The following is a 21,003-nucleotide window of genomic DNA, read 5'->3' on the forward strand; positions in this document are numbered from 1 at the left end:
TTATATGTTATCAAGTCAGTATCCCCACCACTTCTAAATGCAAGGAACCATGTTTCCCAGAATCCCCTTTGTCATAGGGATCTTAGTTAGGGTCTGCCAATGAAAGCCACTTGTGGGAGGTTAGAAGGAAGAGGAGAAGGAGAGACCATTCTTTTCCCTATGCAGCAGTGGACAGATGTGTGCCCCAACAAGCAGTTCCAAGCAGCTTCTAGGTAATTCCTTGAGAACCACTCACTTCATGGCAAAGGCTGAGAAAGCTGGTGGGAGCATTTCAGAAGTTGTGGAGATTCACAGCCACTTTCCAACAAAAGGGCCATAGGTTGAGCTCATTGGTGGCAGCTTTCCTACCCCTTTGTTCTCTCAGCACTTCCGATGGCTATGTATGTCTCTATTTCCAAATTTGGAAAATGTGGAGTGGCTGCAGTTTTTCTGACTGAATTCTGATTGATACACAGAACAATTCCTGTCAGCTGAAGTGCTAGAAATGTTCATTTTATTTGAAGAGGGAATATTGGGATAAATGATCAGCTTGGCACTGATACGAGGCCACAACAGGGAGCCCTAAGGATGGTGAGACAACAGGAGGCTCTGGGAGTAAAGGGGAAGAAAGAGGAAGGAAAACAGAGTCATGCTGTGCTATGGAGTTCCCTGGGGTAGCTATGAAGAAAAATTCCTTTGTAACCACGGAGTTGGGTGGCATTATAGGAATACCTAATAGATATGAGCCAGATTTGGTTTTGTAAACAATAGTCTTGTTTCAAGCATACTGTTATTATAATTATCAGGGCTATTAACCTCTGAGGAAAGTGACATGTGCCTCTTTTGCACACAGTTTAGCTCATGGAGATGCCATCTGTATAGCTTCAATCACAGCCTAAGCCAGTGGTTTTTTACTTCAGCTGCATATTAGAATTACCTGGGAAGCTTTTGAAACAATACCAATTCCCTGGAATCACCCCAAATCAGTTAAATCAGAATCTTCAGGCATCAGTGATTTTTTTTTTTGAAACTCCATAGGTGAATATAATAGACAACCACATTGAGAAGTGGTTCTAGAGCCTTGCTACTCCAGCTTGGATCCCCCGATAGCAGCATGGGCATCCATCCATCTGTCCACTCATCCACCTTGATAGCAGTGTGGGCAGCCCCACCCCAGGTCTACTGAATCAGAATCTGCATTTTAAGAAGATACCCAAGTGACTTGTGTGCACTGTTAAAGACTGAGAAGCACTAGTCCTGGCCATTCTAAGTAGGCAAAATTTACCACTGTTCCATCACGTTTTCCTGTTAGCACTTAAGTTTCCTCCTGCCCTTTTGTAATACCTTTTTCACACTCCTCCCCTCAGCCCTTCCCCCAACCCTATCCCCATGCAACCATTGATCTGCTTTCTGTCACTATGATTAGTGCATTTTCTAGAGCTTTATATACATGCAATCATACAATATGTACTTTGTCAGTCTGGCTTTTTTCACCTAGCATAATTACTTTGAGATTTATCTGTGTTGTTGTATGTCATTCTTTTTCATTGCTAAGTAATATTCTATTGTATGATGTAATACAATTTCTTTATTCATCTGTTGATGGGCACTTGGGTTGCTTCCAGTTTTTGGCTTTTACAAAGAAAGTTGCTATGAACTTTCGTGTACAAATCTTTGTATGGATATATATTTTTATTTTTCTTGGATAAATACCTAGAAGTGGAATGAATAGGTTATATAGTAGTTGTATGTTTAACTTCATGAAATGTGTTTCATAACAATCCTCTAAGGTAGGTATTATTGTTGATCTCATTTTGAAGTTGAAAAAAAGTGACCCAGAGAGGTTAAGTGATTACACTGCCTATTGTGAGATATTTTCCTATCTTTATAGTGATAGCTCAGTGATGACAAAATTTTCACATGTTCTTGGATATTTAATTATAGCCATTATTACAGTTTGGGGACCATTGCTTGCGTCTCAGCCAGATGTGACTCAAACCGTTTGGTCCAGGGAGGGTCCTTACACGTTCAGCAAACTCCTTTTCCCTCTGGCCATCATATATTGTGGATTAACAGATGATGCTGGTTGAAGCCAAATGCCATCATGTCTATTGGGAAGTCTACTGTTACGCAAATTGCCATACTTCATAGAAGATCCCTGTATCAGTCAGCTATTGCTGTGTAATAAACCTGAATGCTAAAACCTAAAAGCTTTCATTAATTCTCACGTCTGTGAGTTGGCTGGGAGTCATATGATCAAGGCTGAACTTGGCTGGGTAACTGTTTCAAGCAGTAGGTCTGATTGAGCTTGGCTTTTCACTGTGTGTTGGGCTCAGATTAGCTGCATTTGTCTTCATTTGGAGGCCCAAATATTAGTTATTAGTGCAATTATTCTTCGTTAGGCCAACCTGTATGCTGAATTTTCTGAAGCCAAATTGCCAAGAAAGTGAGTAAAATTAATAGAGTGGAAGAATAGAAATTGCACAAGTAGGAGTGGAGAGGGACAGAACACAGAAATTTTTTTTCCAAGTAGGATACCTTTAGCAGACATTGCAGTTATTTCTCACCATTCAGTCTGTGAAGAGGCTGATAAGTTCACATAAGGACTCTTGGATAAATTAAGGGTCCAATGAATTCCATTTAGCACATCAAATTTTACCCAGTTACCACATTCTACTCTGCTGCTTGAGGAAAGCCTGAAAATGACCTTGATAGCTTATAGAGGAGACTCATGAAGTAATAAACTCTAGTCTGCCATTTCACTTAAGGTTTGACTTTTAACAGACTGATGATCTAGCAGTATGAATAAGTTTAGCATACTGGATTACAATGAATTTTCTGGCATAATGTGCAAGACACAGATTCAGCTGGCTTTGAATGGGATCATCAAGTTGGTGATAACAGAGTACAAATGAATGAATGATCGGCAGATAAGAGCATTAAATGATTTTAAAGTAATAGCATTCTTAGTCTGAGATATTTCCATTGGCTACAAATGCCCTAAATGTTATTAGACTAAATCATCCTTTGACTGAAATAACATTTCACCTTTTCCTCTTTAATTAGTGTTTGTGTCTCTATTTGGGAGCAAATAAACATTTTCTCACTCATGTTACCTAAACACCAAATGAAAATAAAGACATAATTAGTATAAATATTCAGTTCTTGGTAGGGTGTCCCAGTCTGTTAATTCTAATTTCAGAAATTCATTGTCTTTATAAAACAGGTAAGCAAAACCACTTGGTTTGCAAATAATGGTACCAGACCATCGCCACCATTGGAACTAATTTGATCCAAATTATGGCATCATGCAAATGAAGCATGGGCATGGTTCCCTAGGGAGAAATGCTTTTGGAGATAGGAAGAACATTGGCAGATGATCTATACCTGCCAACAGTGGAAAGGGTTATACTCTGGCCAGGAACATTGTGATCTCTTGAATTTTTTGTAAACATACAGGTACTCTTCACTGACAGGTTACAAAATGAGTCATTTCAATTTTATAAGTTGTTGAAACATTCAACTAACCCTTGCATCCTTATGAATATCTTAATGCTAGTTGGGTTACAGAATTTGTAGAAGCTGGAGATCTAATTAAACTTATATTAAGGAATCCCATGATACTTGGATGGTAAAGCAATGTAAGGCACAACCAGTCCTCCAAATTTCAATTCATGTCCCGAATACTAACGTTCTTTAACTTTTGTCTGTGACATACTATGCATGCAGGAGAGAAAGATATTTTTCCCTCGTATCATTGGTTCTCTAACTTGAATTGATAATAAGTATATTCAAGGTTGCTTATTAAAACTTTAGATCCCCAGGACCCACCTTAGAGTTTCTGATTCAGTATATCTTGAACGAGACTGAAAATCAGCATTTAAAGTAAATCCCACAGGGGATTCTTTATAAGGTGGTCATGAGCTCACGCTTTGATATAGACATCGTTGGACCTTTGTGATAAAGAGCAGAACTGTCTCACATAGATACAGGGTGACATGTCTTACCATCTTGGTGTCGGGATGTATCCCCTGGTTTATTACACAAAAGACCTGAAGTAGAAATAGCTTAAGATAAAGATAGATTTAAAAATAACATATTATAAACAAACAAACAATAAAAAGTAAGGAAGATTTAAAAACAATTTGAGTAAGAAGTCAAGATTGAGAGAAAATAGTACAAATAAAAAATGTATAAAATCTTGGTTACTTGCTATGATTAAACTAACAACTTGGTTTAAATTCTCTGTTCAGCCAAAACAATAGGAAGATACAGTAAGTTCTACAGTCAGTTTTCTGTTACCAAAATGAGGAAGAAATACCTGACTTAGCAAAACTTGCCCTGGCATTGCCCTGGCATAGAAGGACACTGAGTGCTGGGGCAGGCCATGTCCTCAGTGGCTTTCTTCATTGGCAGGAAGGAATGGTCCAGTCCCCCACTCCATTATTGTCTCCCTGCTCTTGAAAGATGAGGTATGTGTTAGTGTAATCTGGGTGTAGAAGGCATCCAGCTGGCCCGAAATGCCCAGATCTTCTACTGTTTGAAAGCTGAAGATTGGCATAAAAGGTGTTTTCCCCTAACTCTCACACCTTTCCTCACTCATCCCATCATTGGTAACAGTTACAGCCATCTTCTCTCCTGCCACGGAATCATGTTCTTCCAGCTAGTAGAGTCCTGCACACATGCTATCTTCTCCAGGAGGCCCTTTAGTCATATGATGGTTGTTCCCAGGATTGTCCAAGTCTATCTAAGGGGGACTGCAGTATGGAGTTCTTGCAGTTGAAAACATGATACGAGCCAGAATTATATCACCCTTCCCATCATTCTCAGATCCCACTCAGCTTTTAGGTCTGGACAGGGAGGAATGAGACTGACATAGGCTCCTGACTGTTTCTGGCTACTGAATTTAGTAGGATGAGAAGAAATCTTGAAAGCTGCCTTAGATCCTCTTTGGGAAGCCTGCTTGCATCTTAAAACCATTGCTACACTTATGTGGAGGTGCAGTCTAGATGGTGAAATCTAAATCTCCTCAAGTAATATGTAGTTTAGAGTTGAAATTCCACCATTACCAATTCATTCCTTTGTATTTAAAACTTTCAACTGTGGTTGAATCCTCAAATATACAGGATGATTCAATATGAGTACATTAATCAGCTTCTTTGTAGCAGAAGGACCAGGATTAACTGAGAACCCTGAGATGCTAAAGGCAGGAATCACTTACAAAAGGAACATAGGTGTGGAAGGGTAGCAGGAATTAAAGATATTTATCTATCTCATAATTTTGCCTAGTGCTATTCTTGCCTACCACACTGCAGTGGAATGAAATGAAATTGTCTTTATTTTCTTTGTGAGGTGCCATATGATCTGCTTATATTAGCATAAGAGACATAATTTAGAAACAAGGGAAACCCTTTAATGTTAGGGATGCTTTTGCTAAAATTCACACATGTAGTGCTGATATATTTAAAGAGGCCAGAGGAGATCATAATTAACAACTGAAGCACGAAGAGGAGAGTGCAGGACTGCAGGTCACAGCAGATGCCAGTGAGAACCTAGAATGAATTTTTTCCCCCAGGTGACCCTTATATTATTTGTGAGTAGTAAGGCTTGATTCCACTGAGAGGAGTCACAGGTCTGGAGTAGATTTTATCCAGAACATCAGGGAGGGGACATCGTTAGAGGGCCTTCCAGTCACTGGTCCCTACCTAATATGAAAGTTTGTGGTAATGATTCATGGTAGACACAATGCCTAATAATCTGGTAAAACTTGGGCAAAATGGAATTGTTATTCCATTTGAAAATGGACATTCACTATGGCCTCTTTGCTTCATAAAGTACATCTCAAAAGCACAGTAAGGTATAATTGTCATTGCACATGAAAATAAGCCAAGTTTTCTCAAGATTAATCTGAGGGAATGGTCTTAACTGTAAAAGGAAACTGTCCAATGAAGTAACTGGTCTTGAGAACATTTCAGTTACACTTTAGAAAGGAAAATAACATTAGCTTTTCATGGAGGGGAAATGGGAGGAATGCATTTTCTTTTTCTTGTTTTTTTTAATATATACCAGTGGTATATTTTTAGGAGCTATTTTGAAAGTAGAAGATCTTTATGCTTACACAAAGATCTTCCAAACTTATTTGTAGGTTAAAGCCCAATTTTTCTTTATGGATTAAAAAATGTAAATCCTATTATTATTTGATCAATTCCATTCTTATTTAAATCTTCATAGATTTTTAAAATTCTAATATCAGTAGGTAGTTTAGAACTTTGAATAACTATACTCATAGACAAAATGATGTAAATAGAAGTTAGGTTCTAAAGTCCCTTCATCAGACATGATGGAACCTACAATGTAGCCCAGACCAAATCAACCCTAATCGCCCTGTCACATGTCCTTGGATCTCTGTATTATCCAGAGCCCAGGACTCTCAATCCTAACTCACCACAGGTTCCTTGGGCTGGAGGTTTATCACTCCATGGCCTTCTGATTCTTACTGGGGTAGTGTTCCTGCAGAGAATGGGGCTGTGGCAATGAGGGACAAGCTTAGAGAAGGGAAAGAAGGACCGAGACCCCATTAACAGCAGATTCTGAGGTCAAACTGGAGAAGGGTTTTATTGTCATTGAAGTAGGATCATTGTGGGAGATTCACTGTGGGTAATTCATAAAGTCTTAGTACTTTAAGGTGGGGACTACGTGTCTCTCATTTTTGAGCATTATCTTTGAGTGGGAAAAAAAATGTTAGACCTTTTTCGTATTGCCCCTGAAGTCAACCAGCAAAGTTGTTTGTTTATTTTGGTATTTTCTTTTGGAGAAAAGAATTGGTTCAAAGTGATGCAGAATATAATCTTTTCTTTAGAAGTTTGACTCACAGCTAGCAACAAATGGATGTTTTAGATAAAAGGAAGCACAATTAATAACCAGACAAGAAGTATATAGTTACCTAGGAGATCACTCTCCTTCCAGGTCTACTTATGTGGGTTCCTCCTCTTTTCTTAGAAATGCAGTGGATTAGATGAGGTGCCAGCTGTAGGAACTGTGGAACACAAACATGGAATTGTGGAAACATAATTATGCCAGCCCAATAAAAAGCCTTTATGAAGTGTACATTAATAACATTGAAGCTGTCCTTCTTGTAACATAAAAGACATAAAGTCTCAGTTTCTTGAAAAGACAAATCTATTCATGGAGAAAATCAGTAAATGAATACACAAAAGCTATAGAACATTGGAGCTGGGAGGTCTCTTAAAGGTTATCTGTCCAACTGCTTCATGCAGATGTGGAAACATGCTCAGAAAAGTTAGTAAATTGCTCAAGCTTGCAGAGCCAGAGGCAGGGTTGGGGTTGGGTTAGAATCCAGGATTCCTAAATCCTCTTCAAATCTTTTCCCCTCCTTTCTCTACATACTCTGCTTCCAGAGCTGTGGTTCTCAAACAGGGGCAGTGTTGCTTCCCAGGTGTGCCCTTTGGCGATGTCTGGAGATGTTTTCAGTTGTCACAACTGAATGTGTGTGTGTGTGTGTGTGTGTGTGTGTGCACAGGGGGGGTTGCTACTGGCATCTCCTGGGTAGAAGCCAGGGATGCTGTTGAACATTGTACAATGCACAGGACAGTCCCTACAACAAAGAATGATCTAGCCCAAAATGTCAGTAGTGCTGAGGTTGAGGAAACCTGCTTTAATAATAAATCTTAGATTATCCTGCATTAAGCAGACTGTGAGAAAAACTAGATTTAAAACCAAGCAAATGCTTTATAAAGGATTTACCAAAGGGTTTGATTAATTGATCATATATTCTAATGTGAGGATCTTAAATAAGATTTAACCAACAACAAAAGACATACGTCAAAGAGACACAAGTACTATAAAAAATCCTGACACTCTTACGTGAACAAAACATGAACACAAGTGAGAAGTAAGCATAGTAATACTGTAATTTCTATACATTCTATAGGGTATGAAGTGATTTCACAGGTTATTCCTCACTATTAGAGCCTGTGACAACCAAGCCAAGTGGGAATGGGAAGCATTCCTATAAATCTGAAAACTAAAGCTCAGAGAAGTCAAAGATTCACTCCCATCATACGGCGCTGGAGCTGGTACCCAGACCCAGTATTTCGGTCTCCAACAACAATGTTCTCCACGCATTTCCATGTTGTCTACATAATATATAGGTATTTATAAGTATGTATTTTAAGAATTCATAGTCTAGAACATGTGAAAGTTCTTACGTCTTGCATGTTTTGGAAGAATGTGCAGAGAAAACCAGTCTTGCGTTATTTTTCACTGGGAACCAGAAATGAAAACAGTAATAATATTTTATAGGAACTTCTCTGCCTGAAAGCGGATTAATTTAAAAGTGACAACTTGCCTAGAGCCTCTCTTCTTAGGATCATTAGACCTGTGTTAAGATTAGGTGGAGAAAGCCATGACCAAAATCCCTGGAGGGGTCCAGATAAACGTCACAGCTGATGCTCTCAGCTTATTTCTCATGCACTTTTTACATGATTTCTTTGCTCACTGACTTGAGCAGAGTTATGGAGATGGGGTAAAGATGATAGGACTTTATTATGATCTGTTGAAGTCAAAAGACCACCATCATCAAGAGTGTCAACTCTGCTACTTTGGAACAAAAATCTTTATTTTCAGTTTCTGTCTAAATCTGGGTTTCTGTCCTTTTCTCATCTGAAAGATTTTAAAAGGAACAGCATCTCCAAGTGAATATTCGGTAACATGACATTTGATATTAATAAGGTATTTCTGGTGGGTTCTAGATTTTACTGTATTACTTTAAACTTGAAAGGAAATTGTTCTTCTGTTTCAAGGAATTGATAATTCAGAACCTCTTAATTTTTTTTTTTTTTTTTTTTTTGGTACGCGGGCCTCTCACTGTTGTGGCCTCTCCCGTTGCGGAGCACAGGCTCCGGACGCGCAGGCTCAACGGCCATGGCTCACGGGCCCAGCCACTCCGCGGCATGTGGGATCTTCCCAGACCGGGGCACGAACCCGTGTCCCCTGCATTGGCAGGCAGACTCTCAACCACTGCGCCACCAGGGAAGCCCAGAACCTCTTAATTTTGAACCTTTTAATACACGTGTTTTTATAACATGTAAATACTGGTTTATACACCAAGAACAAAAATGAAATCAAAAGATTTTTATGGGAATCTATTTTAATATTGTTTTATTTGGTTTTCTGTAGCCAAATTCTAAGTACCTTTCTGGTAGGCTATTTGTCTTTGGCCTCCAAGGTAACGTAATTCATTCTCACACTTTTCTCCCCATCATTTTAGTCTTTTAATCTCTCCCATGGCAGAATGAAGACATTTTTATTCCCTGCCTTCACTTCCTCTCAGTTGTTTCCATTTTGTACCCATCAACTAAGGTGAAGGGAATTTCTTCTTTGAAAGTAGCTTTCTCCTCAATGTCCTGGGAAGGAAGATATTCTTTCATACCTGACTGATCCTTGGCATCCTATGGCTCAGCGGCAGGAGTCAGGCTTGGTCTGGATTAGGTGTCATAGAATGTCTTGAACTTTATACATTACTTTACGCTTGTGTTTACTCTAAGGAAGGCTGCCCATGGAAAGACACTGCAGCAGAAGGGGGCGGGGGTTTAGGAGAGAGCGAGAGTTCTGAGCAGCCAACCCTGGGAGCGCTGTGAGTAGGTATTATGAAGCAGGACAGCACTGTTAGAAATGCAAGAAAATACTCAAACTATTTCAAGATACTGTCCTGGGAGGCCTCTGCCCATAGCAACAAATTCAGCTGCCAGTATTCCATTTATTCATCACTTCATTCAAATATTCTTAATTCATTTAGGCATTAGTTTAATCAAACGTTTTGATTATAGATGATTCCCAGCACCACAATCTCAGAAAATTAGCTGCCCAGTTTTCTCAGGAAAGAGTCCTCTTGTACCTGAATGTGCCGATGACATGAATTCTTCAAGAGTAGAAGAGTAGGGCTATGTTGTTATTACTTTTAGCCCTTGTTGAAAAGTGCTTGAATTGGGACATCATAGGGCTGCCTGTTTGGGGAATTATCCTCATAAACACACACACACTCCATAGAAACTAATGGAAACAGGATTTACTTGGAGAATATTGCTATACAAAGACATAGATATGTGTACATAGGAGTTACGACTCTGAAATACTGAGGCTGATTTTACAGTCAAGCATGAAACTTATTTTTATCATTTTAGAGTTATGACTTTGCATTGAAATATGCTGCAAAGGCAGGAAGGGTCAGAATCTAAGAGTAAAAATATTGGAAAAAAGAGGTATGTCTGAAAATGCCAGAGGTGGATGAAATCAATGCATATTTGAGGACGAAGGGTAATATTTTATGGAATTAATATTTTTACAGGTTATCCCCACAATGGTATGTTGATAATATTTTTACTTCTGCATGTTATGGTTAAAAGTAGAGAAATAGATATAAAGAAGTAAAATGCCTGTATCCATATTTTGCCAATCCTCTATCTTATTGAAGAAATAAAGTAAATATCAGTCTCTTCTTCAGCAAGAATGATTTCTTTATCATAACATAAATAAAACAGATTAGAAAGAATTAATATCTGGGAGAAGTATCTAAATAAATAAATGGAAAAGAACTTGAGAGAGATTTATTTTTGTGAGTTTTGTGGGCTGTGATATTAGATCTGGGCAGCTCAGTGTTGGACAGATATCGGGTGGTGTGGTGTTTGTAGCTTCAGATCCTTCCAACAGAGCCATCTTTGTATTTATTAAGAATGTAGAATGCAGGGTGGGAAAATAAAACTCCAAATTAATCACAGCAAGGCTCAACAGGGGAAAAATACATGGGTAAGAAGCATCAGGAGAAGTCCATTTAGCAACAGGAAGCTAATTGCTTCATTTTTATTCCATGGCAAAATCAAAACCAGGTGGCTGGCAGTCAGCCCACACGTGAAGATGTTTCTTAGAGTTCCTCAGTCCTGGGTCATGGATGTTGTCAGATGAAGTTGGAAGGCTGAAACAGCCATCTGGTGGCCGGTCATATTGTTGAACTTAATGGCCTTGGCTCCATCACAGAGCTTTCTAGCTAGATCACCTCCTGGTCTGTACATCCTTTATTAAGAATCAACAGAGCTGCTAACACTAGCCAGACAGATAAAGCCGCACACACCTAATTAACTCACATTAAGGTTGATTGATACTTCATTCTTTATAAAAGTAGAACTCGTTAAGCAGTGCTTCTTAAACTTTAGGATGAATCAGGATGGCTCGGAGGGTTTGGTAAAACACAGAGTGCTGAGTCTCCTCCTCCCCAGAGTTTCTGATCTGGTAGGTATGAGGTGGGCTCTGAGAATCTGCGTTTCTAACAAGTTCCCCAGTGATGCTGTTGCTCTGGTTCACCATCCTCAGGGGAGCCATTTATTGTGTTAGGTATAAATAAAACAAGAAGTGAGTTACATTATAATGCAATTTTCTCCATTCACATGTGACACAAAGTTCCTGAATTTTTATTTCTGACAAAGTTATAAGGCAGGATTGCCTATATTAACTTTTTCATAGAAGTTCCTCCTGATCATTACTTTTAGGTGATACACCTGTCCCCATCCTCCCACCCTGATAAGTGCAAATAAATTAATGTTCCTATTTAGAGTGACTCATTACTTGGTTAGAAAACAAATTCACATCCAGTGTAGGCTGACCTTACCTCTGGTTTATTAAAAAACAAAACAAAACCAAAGAACTCAACAAATCTATTGTGCTTTCACACTAACAAGCATTTAACAAGAAGTAAGGTTTCTTTTTTTTTGCTTCTCTTCCTGGAGAACTACATTGACCTATACCTAGTATTCTATGTAATGAACGTTTTTCAGGGATTGCAATGGTAGAAAAGTAGAGAGCAGTGGTAGGCTGCTGAGAGATGGCAAGGATAAAAGACGTGCTTTACAAGGTATCCAGAGATGAATAGTATCTATTTTTTGTTAAAAGTGATGAAGACAGGCTCTGAATATACAACTTTAATCTAATTGACTGAAATAGAAGTTGGTTAGGTGTATTAGAGGAAAGAAAACCTTTACTATAGTATAAATCTTGAAAAGGAGAGACATAATCAGCATAGGCAAAAAGGAGACAGGATGGCTTAGAAGAGGCAGTGTTGTGTTTTCTTTTGTTTACATTTTTATTGAAGTATAATTGACATATAACATTGCATTAGTTTCATGTATGCAACATAATGATTTGATATCTGTATACATTGTGAAATGATCACCACAATAAGTCTAGTTACCATCTATCATGATACCAAGTTACAATATTTTTGTCTTGTGATGAGAACTTTTAAGATTTACTCTCAGCAACTTTCAAATGTGCAATATCATCTTACTGATTATAGTCGCCATGCTGTACATTACATCCCCATGTGTATTTATTTTATAACTGGAAGTTTGTACCTCTTGACCCTCTTCACCCATTTTTCCCACCCTCCCTACCCCTCTCCCCTCTGGCAACCACCAATCTGCTGTCTGTATCTATGAGTTTCATTTCATTTGTTTTGTTTTTCAGATTTCATATATAGTGAAATCATACAGTATTTGTCTTTCACTGTCTGACTTATATCACTTATCATAATGCCCTTGAGATCCATCCATGTTGTCACAAATGGCAAGATTTCCTTCTTCTCTATGACTAATGTTCCATTATATATATACATATATATATGTATATATATATAAATATTTATACAGCTCTATCTCGACTTATGATAGGGTTACGTCTGATAAACCCATGGTAAGGTGAAAATATTCTAAGTTGAAAATGCATTTGATACACCTAACCTACTGATCATCATACCTTAGCCTAGCCTAGCCTACCTTAAATGTGCTCAGAACACTTACATTAGCCTATAGTTGGGTAAAATCATCTAACACAAAGCCTGTTTTATAATAGTGTTGAATATCTCATGTAAATTATTGAATACTGTACTGAATGTAAAAAGCAGAATGATTGCATGCATTCACAATGGTTGTAACTGTATCAGTTGTTTACCCTTGTGATTGCATGGCTAACTGGGAGCTGCAGCTTGCTTTCTCTGCCCAGCATCATGAGATAATATCATACCACATATTGCTAGCTTGGGAAAAGATAAAAATTCAAAATTCGAAGTATGGTTTCTACTGAATGCATATTGCTTTCACACCATCATAAAAATGAAAAATTGTAAGTTGAACCATCGTAAGTTGGGGACCAGCTATATATTTTGGGTATTAGCCCCTTATCGGATATATGATTTGCAAATATTTTCTCCCATTGAGTAGGTTGACTTTTCTTTTTTTTGAAGAGTTCCTTTGCTATGCAGGAGCTTTTCAGTTTGATGTAGTCTCACTTATTTATTTTTGCACTTGTTGCTTTTTCTTTTAGAGTCAGATTCAAAAGATCACTGCCAAGACCTGTGTCAAGGAGTTTACTGCCTATGCTTTCTTCTAGGAGTCTTATGGTTTCAGATCTTACATACAAGCCCTTAATCCACTTTGAGTTAATTTTTGTGAATGGTGTAAGATAGTGATCTAGTTTCATTCTCTCCTGCATTTGGCTGTTCAGTTTTCCCAAAGCCATTTATTGAAGAGACTTTCCTTTTCCTGTTGTATATTCCTGGCTCCTTTGTTGTAACTTAGGTGACCATATATGCATGGGTTTATTTCTGAGCTCCTATTCTGTTCCATTGAGCTACGTGTCTGTTTTTATGCCAGTGCCATACTGTTTTAATTATAATAGCTTTATAATATAGTTTGAAATCAGGGAGCATGATACCACCAGCTTTGTTCTTCTTTCACAAGATTGCTTTGGCTGTTCAGGGTCTTTTGTGGTTCCATACAAATCTTAGGATTGTTTGCTCTGTTTCTCTGAAAAATGCATGTGAAATTTTGATAGGGATTGCACTGAATCTGTAGATCACTTTGGGTAGTATGGACACTTTAACAATATAAATTCTTCCAGTTCATGAATACAGAATATCTCTCCATTTATTTGTATTATCTTCAGTTTCCTTCTTCATTTTCTTATAGTTTTCAGAGTACAAGTCTTTTAACTCCTTGATTAAATTTATTCCTAGGTATTTTATTCTTTTTGATGCACTTGTAAATGGAATTAAAAAAATTTCCCTCTCAGGTGGTTTGTTATTAGTTGTACAGAAATATGACAAATTTTTGTATATTGATTTTGTGTTGTGAAACTTTACCAAAATTGTTTATTAGTTCAAAAGTTTTTTGGTGGAGTCTTTTTAGTTTTTTGTATGTAAAATCATGTCATCTGCAAATAGTGATAGTTTTACTTCTTCCTTTCCAATTTGAATGATTTTTATTTCTTTTTCTTGTCTTATTCCTCTGGCTAGGACTTCCAATACTATGTTGAATAAAAGTGGGCATCACTGTCTTATTCCTGATCTTAGAAGAAAAGCTTTCAGATTTTCATCATTGAGTATAATGTTAGCTGTGGTCTTGTCCTATAGGGCCTATATTGTGTTGAGGCATGTTCCTTCTATATCCACTTTTTGAGAATTTTTATCATAAATGGCTGTTGAATTTTGTTAAATACTTTTTCTGCGTCTATTGAGATGACCACATGATTTTATCCTTTGTTTTGTTAATGTGATGTATCACATTGATTGATTTACAGATTTTGAAACATCTTTACATCTCTGGAATAAATCCCACTTGATCGTAGTGTATGATCAATCTTTTTAATGTATTGTTGAATTTGGTTTGCTAATATTTTGTTACAGATTTTTGAAACTATGTTCATTAGGGATATTGGCCTGTAATTTTCTTTTTTTGTGGTGTCCTTACCTGGTTTTGGTGTCAAGGTAATTTTGGAGAAGAAGTGTGTTTTTTACTTCGGTGATTTAATGAAAACCTTGCCAATGGCTACAACAATATCCTTTCTGTCTTCCATTTTCTTTTTTTCCTTTCTTTTTTTTCTTCTCTTTCCTTCCCTTCCCTTTCATTTTCTTCCCTTACCTTCTTCACTCACTAGATTTTTACTTGTCCCTAATATGTGCAAACATAATTCAAGATTGTAGAGGGAGAGGTGACTCAAACACAGATTCTGTCCTCAAAAAAGTACAAGTTGACAATTTCACCATATTTAAATCTACTTGGGCTCAAACTATAATAATTTCATCTCAGATCCTTAATATACACTTTGATTATGATAGACTCCTTTGAAGAATACCATGGTTGCCTCTCCCTCTCCATCATGTTTTGCTTGACCTGGAGATTCCCTCCTCTCCTCCTGGGTGCCTCCCTAGCAGCCTCTGTCCTTTAATTTGCTATTATATTTTGGTAGGTTTAAATACATGTAGCTTACAATGGATAGGGCTGTGTGTTCAACACTCCAAGGAACTGGGCAGTCAAGATGAGGAATGTCTACGCTTCCAGCTGCTGAACTATAGCATGTACCCCAAAGACAGGCAGTATGCCAGAGGTCTGTCAATGGAGCAGTTACTACATTCATACAGATGTGGCTAATATTAAGTTATATTGGTTCATTCAGTGGTTTAATGTGTGGTAACTAAATTAAATAATTTGCATTGTGGGCATGTTTATTGATTATTTTGTTGCTGTGGAAATCCTGAAGAACAGAGCGTGGTCATAACTTGGGTGAGTCTGTCTTTGAGGCATGTTGAGACCTTGACAGCACTGATGGTTGAGGAGGGGAGGAACTGGTGAGTGAGCAGGATTGGGGGGCTTGCCTTGGCTCCTGACTGTAGCATTGACCAGCAGAGAGTAGCAGAAGTACAACATATAGGGAAATACATGTAGTTGTTACCAAAAAAGTGACATCTGAGGAGTCAGGACCAAACTCCACCATCTACTGTGTATATGAACTTGCTAAGCCAAAATTCCCAAGTAATATGGGAACATTAATATTGTATTATTAATAACAACAATACTCAATTTATAGGGTGGTTGTGAGGTAAGTGAAAAGTGTCAAGTATTTAACACAATACCCTTAATAAATATTAACTTTATTAATTATCTATCTATGCCCTCAAACACAAGCTACACATAGGCTTCTTTCCAGATTTAAGTGATCTAGTTCTCTATGCAGATGTTCTCAAAGTGTGTCCTCAGACTGAAATCACTGGCATCTTGCTCAAAACGCAGCCCCTCTAGCTCTTCTCATACCTACTAAGTCAGAAACGCTGGGGGTGGGGCCTAGTAACCTGTGTTTTCTCAAGCATTTCAGGTGATTCTGATATACCCCCAAGTTTAGAACTGTTGCTTTAGTGGGACATAATAGAGTCATTTTCAGCAAGGGAGTGATGATCAAAGCTGATGAGTGAAACACTGTGGTTCCAGGGGATTGGCAAATACAGCAGAGGCTTCTAGCCATCAGCCAGAGGTATTGAGGACGAGGTCTAATCTTCCAGGAGAGAAGGCTGGGACAAAAGATAGGCAGCATGGCAGGCTTGGCTCTATCCTTCCTTTCCCTATCCCATCCATACCAACTGACTTTGGAGACAGGGTTCTTGCCCTTTGAGGGAATGGGGATGCTAATTATACCAGAATCCCATCATAAATTGGGGCAAAGTAAAAAGAGGGTAAGGGAAACTTGCAATTTTGTGGACCTGTAGGTAACCAGGGTTCACTTCCTGGAGAAGCAAAACTTATTCCTGATCAGATATGAATTAGGTTGGAACTAACGCTGAAGATAAAAAGTTTTCACTCTTCGAGCTGAATAGAGCTTGGCAAGGTAGGGACTGAGATGCTGGTTGCATTAACACAAACTCTTTGGTAAAGCATAACCAACTTCAGTTCAAAATACCTCTGATCCTCTACTCTCTTGTTCTGTCCTCCTGGCTCACATATTCACAGGTTTCTTGGAAAAATACTTAGCATTTTCTTTGAAGGGCCAGCAACAGGCTGTGGCCAGGCTATTTGTGTCTGGTGGTGGCTGCATGAAGCCCCTGGGATTGCCCACTTAGCTACAGACTGTGTCTGAATGCCCTGGGCTGGAAATTGAAAATGTGTGCTTGTGTGAGCGATCACCCTTGGCTGTAGGCGATGATTTCCACAGTGCTCCTTGTAGAAACCTCAGGGGAGGAAATCATGGAATGATATAACTGGGAGGACCTCTGAGAAATCATTTGGCCTTGCCTCCCATGGAGAGCCCAGGACAAAGAAAACAAGGAAAAGAAAAACAAAAAACCGAACCCTGATTCTCTTCCCTCTTGCTGGCACACTGTATAATGCCGGTGTTCTCTCCCCATGCTAGCAGAGGAAGTTAGGATCAGGGAACCACTTGGGTTTTTTCCCTGCCATCCATCATTTGAGCTTTCACAGTGTGATACTCAACAGCTTGGAAATATTAGCACTAATATGTAAGATATGGATTGAAATTCAGCCTCACAATTATGATTAGAAATGAAATCACATTGAACTGATGAGTGTCACATTGTCATTAAATAGAAATTAAAACCTAAAAATGTGAATGAGTTCAATAAATATTTAAGGTCCCATTAGGGTAGTTCTCAAATAACACATGGAAGTATCACCTGAAAGGCTTATGTAAAGTGTTCTCAGGATCCACCCTCAGAATTTCTAATTCATTGGATTAGGAATGAGGCCCAGAAATCTATATTTTTAACAGTGTCCCCAGGGAGTGCTAATGCTAATGCTCTACAAAGCATACACTGAGGAGCACTGTTTGGGGAAAAGGACAGATACTCTGTGAGTAGTTACTATGTTCCGTCTCTAGACTATAAGCTTCCCACCTGCAGAAGCTTTTCATTTGCCACCATATCATTCCTGTGGCTTGTGGCTTTAAATACCATTATATGCCCACAATTCTAAATCTGTATTTTCAGCCCAGACAACAGTTCCTAACTTCAGACTCATATAGCCACTCAACACCTCCATACAGATGTCTAAAAGACATCTCAAACTTAACATGTTGAAATTGAACTTTTAATCTCCCCTAACCTACTCTACTTTCAGTATTCCCATCTCAACTAATGCTGAACAAATCCTTCCAGACGTTCAAGTAAAAAAATAGTGGGTCATCTTTGACTTCTTTCTTTCTCCCATACCCCTCATCCAATCTGTTAGAAATGCTGTTACCTGTGTCTTTAACCTATATCCAGACTCTGGCCACTTTCACTCCTACCACCCTGATTCAACATACTCTGTCTAACCTCTCTTGAGTTATGGCCAATTGTCTCATATCCATGCTTCCACTCCTGTCCCCTACTGTCTGTTTTCGACATAGTAGCCAAAGGGATCCTGCGAAAATATAAATCAGGCCATGTGACTCTGGTTCAACACTATTTTGAGTAAAAGCCAAAGTTCTTACAGTGGACTGCAAAACCCTGTAAGAGGTGACTTCTTGTTGCCTCTCTGGCCTCATGTCTTGTTCCTCTCCTCCTTGCTTTGCCACGTCCACACAATCACTGGCTCTTGCTGCAATATACTCATCATGTTTGCACGTAGGCCTTTATATTGGCTGTTCGTTCACTTTGCCTGGAACACTATTTCTCCATATATCCACATAGATCACTCTCTCACTCACCTTCTTCACGTCTTTGAGTCTTTGCTCAAATTTGTCTCTATTACCTTCTCAGTAAGGTCTATCTGGGCTGCCCTATTTATTGTTATAATGACTCCCATCCATCCCTAGCATTTCTGAACTCCTTCTCCCCTCCTCTGTGCTATTTGTTCTATGGCATTTATCACCATTTAATATACCAGGAAATTTACTGATTTATTATGTTTATTGTCTTTTCTCCCATTAGAATGTAAGCTTCACAAGTGTGGAGATCTTTGTCTCTTTTGTTCAATGATGCCGCTCAAGCACCCACAGCAGTGCCTGCCACGTGGTAGGTGCTTTATTAATATTTGTTGAACAAATTAATGATGCATAATAAATTCTTAATATTTATTAAACGATAAAGCATTTAGAAATATTACTTCATTTAACTCACAGCAGCCCTTTAATCCCCATTTTACAAATGAGAAAACCAAGGTTGACATATATTAAGTAACATGATCAATATCAAATATCCAAATATGTCTGACTCTGAAATGCCTCCACTTTCTACTCTCCCACTACCTGTACAATGCCCCAGGCACTATACTAGCTATAGGATATGAATGAAAGAGGCATCGTTCCTTCTCTAAGGATCTCATTTGTTAGAGAAGACAGATGTACAGAAAAAAAAAATGCTACAGGGAACTTACAGTTTATTTCTATAGCAAATGTACAGACAGTTAACTACAGTGCAAAGCAGAATGTGGCATATATTATCAAAAATGTACTAAGTGTTATAGCAGAGAGAGTTAGTCTTGCATGGAGTGACAAGAGATTGAACCTGTAGGAGGAGGAAATAATAATAATTGAAAATGTGAATAGTCCTTGGTTAGCTGCTGAATGATGGATAGGATTTAATAGCTAGAGATGCTCAGGACTAGTATTTCAGCATGAAAAAAGGAAATAAGCAGAAAAGTGAAGATTAGGTGTGGGGAACATAGAATTTTCTAGAAACACAGTATATGAGGTGGCTCAAAGGCAATAGCCTAGGTAAATCTATTGGATCTTTCTTCTGAATCTGCTAAAATGCTTTTGTTGAAGGGAAAGCTGTACTCTGGGAGAGCTATTCTGGCAGGCATGTGTTCATTTATGTAACATTATTAAGTGCCTGGCTATGTGTTCGATGAAGGGGTTAAAATGGAAAGAGAGATGGAAGATGCCTCTGCTCTTCAAAGCTTGTAACCTGGCAAAGATGGCAGCTAATTAAACAAGGAAATACAACTCAATGAAATATGTACAGTGGAAGGAGACACAGAACCCATGACAAGGGAGAACAACCTTCTCTGAGGTCAGGGAAAATATCAGAGACTTACTAGAGGACTTACATTTCAGCTGAGACTTGAGGGATGTATAGGCATTACCAGGGCAAATAAGAGGGCAGAGAGTGTTGTAGGCAAGGGAATGACATGTACAGACAACCAGAAGTGACCAATACCATTCACTGAGCCCGCCAGGACCCAGAAAACATTCAATATAGCTGGAGTATAGAATGAAAAAGGAGAGAGTGGAAAGTAGTAATCTGGAGGAGTAGGCAGAAACACATTATAGGCATGTTAAAAATTTTAACTTTATCAAAAGGCGAAAAGGGCGTCATCATGGGTTTCAAGCAGAGAAACTGTATGATCAGATTTTCATTTTAGAAGCTTTAATCTTGCTTTAGTGAGCAGAATGGGTTGGAAGGGACTAAAAATGGAAGTAAGGAGATCTATTCAGAGGCTGTGGTAATAATCCAGTCAGGCGGGGATAGATTAAAGCAGATGGATGAGATTGTCAGGATTTGGGGATTGATAGGATATAAGGGATGGAGAAAAGGGAGGCCTCAAAGATGACTTGCAAGTTTCTAAATTGTGCAAATGGGTCATGGTATAGTCAGTTACTGAAATATGACTGAACAGAGAGTATGCATGTGTGTGGGTGTATATATGTAGATGTAATCAGGGAGTTATTACAGTAGACCAGACAAGAGACTTAACAATGGTAATGATAGAAGTCAAGTAAATAATATTTAACCAAATTTATAAATATTTTAAGGTTATTAGTAAGAAATCATGTAGACTTATAAAGTGATGATGGCACAATTTTTATAATCCATTTGTAGTTTTCTAGATCATTGTTTGATAGTCTGTCTGCGTACTGAGTTGTTGAGTCAATGCCTCATTTATTTAGTCAGTACTTACTTAGGGAGAGGATTTTAAACCATCTTATAAGACCAAAATTTATTATTAAAAATATTAAAAATATCCATCATTTTCATTTTATCATTTCATATCTCTGATATAAAGAATGAGTGCACTATTTAAACAGAGCCCTAATTTATTAGCTTAAGTACAACATGAGCTGCTCCCTAGACCTGACCATTCTTTTTTAAGAAACACACTAATTTGGGAATTGTTCAGTTGTATAGGCTTAAAAAGTAAATAGGGGCAAGGAAAAGCTACATACGGCTCATCTACATGAAGGATGGCTGGA

The sequence above is a fragment of the Aethalodelphis obliquidens genome, unplaced genomic scaffold, assembly GCF_003676395.1.
Source record: "Aethalodelphis obliquidens isolate GAN/ISIS:26980383/991018 unplaced genomic scaffold, ASM367639v1 scaffold7, whole genome shotgun sequence".
Classification (NCBI taxonomy): domain Eukaryota; kingdom Metazoa; phylum Chordata; class Mammalia; order Artiodactyla; family Delphinidae; genus Aethalodelphis; species Aethalodelphis obliquidens.